The sequence below is a fragment of the Octodon degus genome, unplaced genomic scaffold (genome assembly GCF_000260255.1).
Source record: "Octodon degus isolate 3935 unplaced genomic scaffold, OctDeg1.0 scaffold00003, whole genome shotgun sequence".
NCBI classification, from domain to species: domain Eukaryota; kingdom Metazoa; phylum Chordata; class Mammalia; order Rodentia; family Octodontidae; genus Octodon; species Octodon degus.
The window spans coordinates 10329542-10336731 of NW_004524579.1; the positions used below are offsets into that span (position 1 = coordinate 10329542).

The 7190-nt window shown below is 39.3% G+C and overlaps 1 pseudogene; it reads right to left on the bottom strand.

Annotated features, from left to right (window-relative positions):
- Positions 1 to 2205: 2205 nt before the first annotated feature.
- Positions 2206 to 2992, bottom strand: LOC101580125 (annotated as a pseudogene).
- Positions 2993 to 7190: the final 4198 nt, after the last annotated feature.

Here is a 7190-nt window from a genome sequence, read left to right on the forward strand (position 1 = left end):
TCTGTCTCTAGAATTAAAGATGATTTCAGGTCAGATGGAGAAAATAGCACAGGAGTGTGATTATGCACTATATCTCTTTATAAAAGAAAATAAAGGGTTGTATCATTGTGATATATATATACTTATTTCCTCCATCAATATCATCTGAAAGGCAAATAATTACTCTCTTCTCCAAAAAGTCTGTTTTCTTACCCTTCTGGAAAATTATGTTTCTCATTAGGGTAAAAATCATATGATTCTGATCTTTGACAATTGTTTCTATTTTTTAATAGCCTATCCTAATTAAAATATATACTTTAATATTAAGTATAGTCACTAGTCCATGCAGGAGAACACCATAACTTATTCCTCTTATCTAATCAAAAATCTTCACGTATTTTTTTTCCCTTTTTTCCCCTTCACCTACCTCAGGCTCTGGTTTCCACCACTCTATTCTCTGCTGCTGAGTTCAGCACCTTTAAATTCCACACACAAATGAGATCAAGTGGTATTTGTTTTCCTGAATTTAGTTTAAACATATTGTCCTCCACACTCGCCCTGGCTGGGGGTGTGCCTCAGTCATAAAGCTCCTGTCTTGCAAGCATAGAGCCCTGGATTCGATCCCAGCACCACAAAAAGAAAGAAGACATGGTTTCACGAATGACCAGATTTCTTTCCTCTTTAAAGTTGATGAGATTTTAAGTACTTTCCTTACAAAGAAATACTTAATTTATTTGTATTGGTGATTATGTTAATTCTTCTCATCTCATTATTCTGGAGTATGTCCAGGGATCAAAACATCACATTCATGCCTCATAGATATAAGCAATTATTATTTTTCAATTTAAAGTTTTAAAACTAAATAACCAATTTTCCCACACAATGGATCACCATATTTGCCAGCAATAAGGAATGTCATCAAATGTCCCCTGGCTTTGGGGCCCAGATGCATCCAGTTCACCATGTAATTTCTGCCTGCATGCTCACAGGAGACCCTCCAGGTTTCTAATTCTGCTCTCATGGTACTTCGGGCACAGGCAAAATCCTCTCGTATGCTGAGTTATAAAGCCAATATTTTACTTCTTTACTTTATAGATGTGTTTTAGCATTGAAAAAAAAGGGGGGGAAACAATCACTGTTTTCCTTTCAGACCACAGAGATGAAGGAAGCAAGTGAGCACATCCAATGACACTGTGTCTCTCATTTCATTCTGCAAGGAAATGACGTGCATAATCACAGTCGTGTGTTGTCTTTTCCACTGGAACTCAAGCCGTCTTCAATTCTGTTTGCACTGCTAAAATATTTTCACGCTGTGGGCATGGCAAATGAAAATGTTCATTGTTAAATCAAGCAATAAAAGCATTTCTCCTTACACGAAGCTACCTAACTCCTCTTCTTCATGGCAGTAGTACTTCATTTAAGCCAGCTAGCCTTTCTCATATTTCAGAAGATCCACTTAAAACTCCTTAGTTTTCTTTTTCTTTGAGCCTTAGATTGCTACTGCTAGGTAGTCTCTTTTTTTAGCTACTAGAAATGAATAATTCTTCAATGAGATAATTTCCTCCTTTACCCAAAGCATAAAGAGCTAAAGTATCTCTTAATGAAAAAAATCATCCTTATTTTAAACCCATTATAATTATTTACTGAGATTGTGTCCTGTCAAAGATTTTTCAACTATTTGTCAAGCTACCAATTAAAAGGAATTAAGGGATTTTAAAAGAATTAAACAAATATTTAAGATTCACACACACAAGTTGTAATTTCTTAATATTATGTGTCACAAGAGAGTAAGTTAGAGGTTTAAACATATTTTGAATGAGTATTTTAATAAATAGCATAGCAATGATTGTACAACACAAGGAGCATGTTTATTGAGTTTGAGATGATATGTTAGTGTTCTCTGAGCTACAAAGGGTAAAAGGAAATCCTCTCATTACAAACTGACAAAGGTAAAACATTTCCACAACAGCATGAACCACATACTCAGAAACAGAACTGGGTTTAATATAGATGACATAATTCCTAGTCGTCTACAGCTACTTTTATAACTTCATACAGATAATGGATTAGGCTAAAATGCACTATAATATTTGGTAGACCTCAGGACCAGTATCATTAGTACATCACAAAATGCATTTTGATATCCCAAAGAAGCAAGACAAGTACAAGTTTCAAACATAACTACTCTACAGCTTCAAAGTTCTACTCTTGATAGCATTTACCTTTTCAGGGAGTCTCCCAGTCTCCAAAGATAAAAGCAGAGAGTAGAATCAGCATAACATGTACACAGAAGTCTGTAGTGTAAGGGCTATAAACATTTGCATCACAGAAGGAAGACATCTCCTGCCCCTTCACACTGCTCACATATTGTGTAAACCACGTTGCATATCTCTTGGTCCACTGTCTGGCTATCCTGTCATGTTCTGCTCCTTTGATCAAATACTGAGTGGCTCTGCTTCCAACTAGAGGATCTGAAGGGTTGCAGTCTTTAAAAGGGAACAAATAGACAGCAAAACCTTTGAAACAGTCAAAGCAGGACTCCAGTTGTCTTTAAGGATGTCCAGACAGGTGACTCCCTGACTGTTGATGTTGCAGTGATAGATTGTGGTATGAGAAGTAACCTTTGGTGGCTGAAATGGATAATCTGATGAAAACGTGATATCCAGAGGAAACACACCATCTTCGTAGACAGAAGCTGGTGGCCAAGGATAGTTGATCTCCATTCATAAATGTTATCTCCCTCAGGCTCAGCACTGCAGTTAAGAGGATTGAGAGTTATCTTGGCTAGCTCCTTCTGAATTCTTTTAATGGATAATCAACTAAGTTATCCACTAGTGGATAACCTAGCAGTGGTTTTGCTAGAGAGTTTGGTGTTTTTCTTCTGCTGGGGAGCAGGTTTCCTTTCTTCTTGCTCTGCAGGCTCTGGAGTGGCGGGGACTCTCTGGTTCACATCTGAACTACCACTGTTGGTGCTGGGGTTCTCATCGTCCGACCTCTGCCAATCACTGCACATCATGGTGAACTTATCTCTCAGAAAACTCGCTCATGCACTGCTATGTTGTGGGGGTGGTAATGATTTTTTTTAATAAACATACATTTGTGAAATCATAGAGCACAAGAAAAAACTTGAGGACTGGTGAGTTAGCAGAGTAGTCTAAGCTCCTGCTTAGGCAAGCGCAGGGACCAGGGTTCGATCCCTGGCACATAGGCAATTCTGACCCTGCCCCTGCACATGTTGAGCTGGTGACCAAATCTGGGCGTGGTGGTGCATGCCTGTAATACCAGCACTGGGGAGGCTGAAACAGGAGTCTGAGCTGTGTAGTGAGAACCTGTACCAAAAACATAAAAAGATAAAGAAGCAGAGAGAGAGAGAGAGAGAGAGAGAGAGAGAGAACTTAAATACTAGGACATCTGACATCTGAGCTATAGGAGATGACAAATAAATACTGAAGCAAAAAAGAAAAGAACAGTTGTTTGTTTATTTTTGTTTTGGATACAGAATCTCACTATGCAGTTCCGACTCCTCATGATCCTCCTGGCTCAGCCTCCCCACCTCTGGGGTACCAGATGTGCAACAGCACACTTGGTTTCAGGGCCATCATGACATCAAACTCTGGACTGTGTGCTTGCCAGGCAGGCCCTTAGGCCATTTTATCTCCCCAGAGCAGAAATGAGCATTTCTCATTGAAGAAATACAATCTATTGGTATTAGATGCAATCCTAGTTATATAGATAATGTTACCACTGACTTTATATTTAAATTTTACATGAGGAAAGGCAATAGTTATTTTGCACAAACCCTCAAATTACTTATCATAATTATATTGTTATGAAACATTTTTATATTTTTAAAATGTAGTGGTAATATTACTTCCATTAGACTAAAGATTAGAAGAATGTTATAAATATAGAGATAATTTCCTTTTAAAATTTTTTTAATCTTTTAAAGAACACAAAATGATAATAGATAAAACAGTATTAGAAATGATACAAAATTTCACTAAACAAAGTAATAGGAATTCAACAATGATTGCTGTACTGCATGATGTTATCTTCAAATTAGTTGTTTAGGTTACCAGATACAGATGTGCAATGACTTAAAGAAAAGTAAAAGTAGAATAATAACCAAAAAGTTATAGGAAGTTCAAGAAAAGAAAAAAAAGAAGAAAAAGAAAAACAACTATTGCTTTCAAAGGACCCACAATAATCTGCAACACAATTATGTAAACTATCCCACATATGTACCTAAATGTATCTTTTCCTCTTCTATCTTTTGTTCTTTTCCTCATCCCACATTTCCTTCCCATTGAACAAATTCTTTCCCTTTCACAGTATCTATTGTACCTTTTAATTTTTTTACTCTTTCACGTTCTCACAGGAGCATAACAATCCACTGAGTGCACACGTGGATCTGATTTATTTCACTAATCAATATAGTCTCTAGTTGCATCCACTTAACTACAAAGGCCTCAAATTCATCTTTTTAATAGCTCAATAGTACTCCCTTGTGCAAATACCATATACTTTTTGATAATTTACTACTGGTGTGTAGAAGTGCAGCTGAAAGGCCAGGAATGATGGTGTACCCTGTAATCCCAGCACTTGGTAGGCTGAGGCAGGAGGATTGCTGTGAGTTCAAGGCCAGCCTAAACTGCATAGCAAGACCTTGTCTCAAGAAAAAAAGAGAGAGAGAGAGAGAGAGAGAGAGAGAGAGAGAACTGATTTTATATGCCTCATTTGTGACTTATCACTGCTGAATTCACTTGTTATTTCTAATAACATTTTGTAGCATCTTCAGAGTTTTTTGCATGTAAGATCATGTCATGTACAGATAGATGTCATTTTGCTTCTTCCTCTAAGATTCTCAATCATTTTTCTTATTTATATTTTTCTGGCTAGGACTTCTAGTGCTATCCTCATTAGAAGTGGTGAGAGGGTGCGTCCTTGTCTTTTTCGTTTTCTTAGAAGCAAAGCTTTCGGTATTCTCTGATGCTCCTGCAGGAGGAAGTTGTGGATTTACTTTGGATTCCAATGGTTACAGCTTTCTGATGACCTCACTACCAGGGCTGCAGCTAGGCCTATGAGCAGAAAGCAATGTTGAAAACCTGATTCTGCTCCTGAAGGATGGATTGAGATTGGCTGATTGAGGAAACTAGAAGGCCGAAGAAAGCTGTCAGAGCAGAAGGACAGATGGGGGTGGAATTGAGAGAACATTACCTGTCTCATTCTGGGCAGCTGGAGATAATCAAAACTAAGGTGTTCTGTTCTCAGTGAAGCGTGATCTTTGTCTTGTCTACTGCAGGGCTGGACCCAGGGATCTAAATGCTCCTATTTTTGTTTTACAAAGATAAATAGAAGCACATGGTCCCTCTAGATTCTTTTATAGGGCTGTATTTACTGACTACAACTTCCGTGCACCAATACCAACCACTGTCATCACACCTTAGCAAAGACATTACACAGAGGACTCTTCAAGTGGAAACATTAAATTGTAGTTTGAGATCAATGAAAGTTTTTGAGAAACTATTTCTAGCATTTCCAACCTTGCCAGCAGCAGGAGGGAATAGTCTCCTATCACGTAAGACACCGTGTCCTCTCTCTATCCCACGGGAAGGAAGGACACAACTGACTGGCTTCCAGAAAGCAACTCTTCATCTGAGCCTCTCTTGTTTCTGTGATTTTGCTCAATATGCTTGGATGTGCCAACCTCTGAGATTTCCAAACTCCTTGACATTTGACTTAGCCTGAAAAGCTATAGTAGCACAGATCATCGGTAGGAGAAGAGCTGAGATCATGAATTTCCAAATCCTTTTCTCCAAAGTCACAGGCTATACACCCATTTGAAAGGATAAGTAGCTCAGTGAATATTCTCTGAATGTGGTGCAGAGATCCTTGGAGAGTCTATGAACCCTTTCCAGATGGTCCTAGAGGTCAAAACTATTTGTAGAACAATATTAAAATATAGTTTGCCTTTTCACTGTAGTGATATTTTCACTGTTGACCCAGAGGCAATGGGTGAAAAAACTAGTGCCTTTTTCTTTTTGATACAGGTTCTCACTATGCAACTCAGACTCTTAGTGATCCTCCTGTCTCAGCCTCACCAGCACAGGGATCACAGGCCTCCACCACCACACCTGCTTTGGGGACCATCATAGTGGCCTGCCATCCTGGAGCCAGCATGACATGTGGTACCAGGGATCGAACTTGGGACCTTACACTTGCCAGGCAGGTGCTTAGACCTCCAAGCTATCTCCCTAGCTCAGTCACTGTCATCTGTAACTTCATGTACTTGCAAGGAAGGAAAATTCACTTAAGAGAGCTCTTGGTACCAAGAGCAGTGTTTCACACTTGTATCCCAGCTACTTGGTAGGCTGAGTCCAGAAAACAGCAAGTTGGGGGCTGCCTGGGAACTTTTGTGGGGCCCTGTCTTAAAGTGTAAAAATATAAAAAAGAGTGGAGCAGTAAGTCCATATTTAGTCCCCAATAAGACACACACACACACACACACACACACACACACACACGGTTATATAGTATATAGTAAGCCATATTTAAATAATATTAAACTCAATCCATGAGTACATGACCTTTTATATTCCATACAATTAAATGGGAAGTACATAGCAAGTGCTACTCCTGCATTGCAAAAATTAGCTGCTAGGAAAAGGTCTGCTAAGTGGCAGGAAGCAAACCTGAGTTGGGAATGAGAGAGTGGAGCTGTTAGGTGTCAGAGTAGTCAATTAAGCCACAAGCCCAAAATGCAAAGTTACCAGTGTAAATCACTTACTGTGATGATTTAAGCAACAGGCTAAAATGAAAAAACCCCAGCCCTCCTGTCTCACTTACTCTTCTCTCCTTGCTGGGACAAATACCCGACACTCAAAATTAGGAAAGGAGAGGTTTATTTAGCACACAGTTACTGGAGGTTTCAGTCCATACTCAGCTGGGTCCAAGGCAGAGCACCATTTGGCAGAAAGCAACATTTCATGATAGCAGCAAAGAGCAGAAAGCAAAGGGAGGGGCATCAGCTCAGGCAGCTAGCTAGCCCTCCCCACTATATTATAATGCAAACTACCCACTCCAGGGAAGGTGCAGTACACACACCCACAATAATCAATCACAAACTGCAGAAGCCACCCCATGACTGCATGAGGCATGGAGGGTCACCTATACACAAACCGTAACATTCTGCCCCTGGACCCTCAAAGACT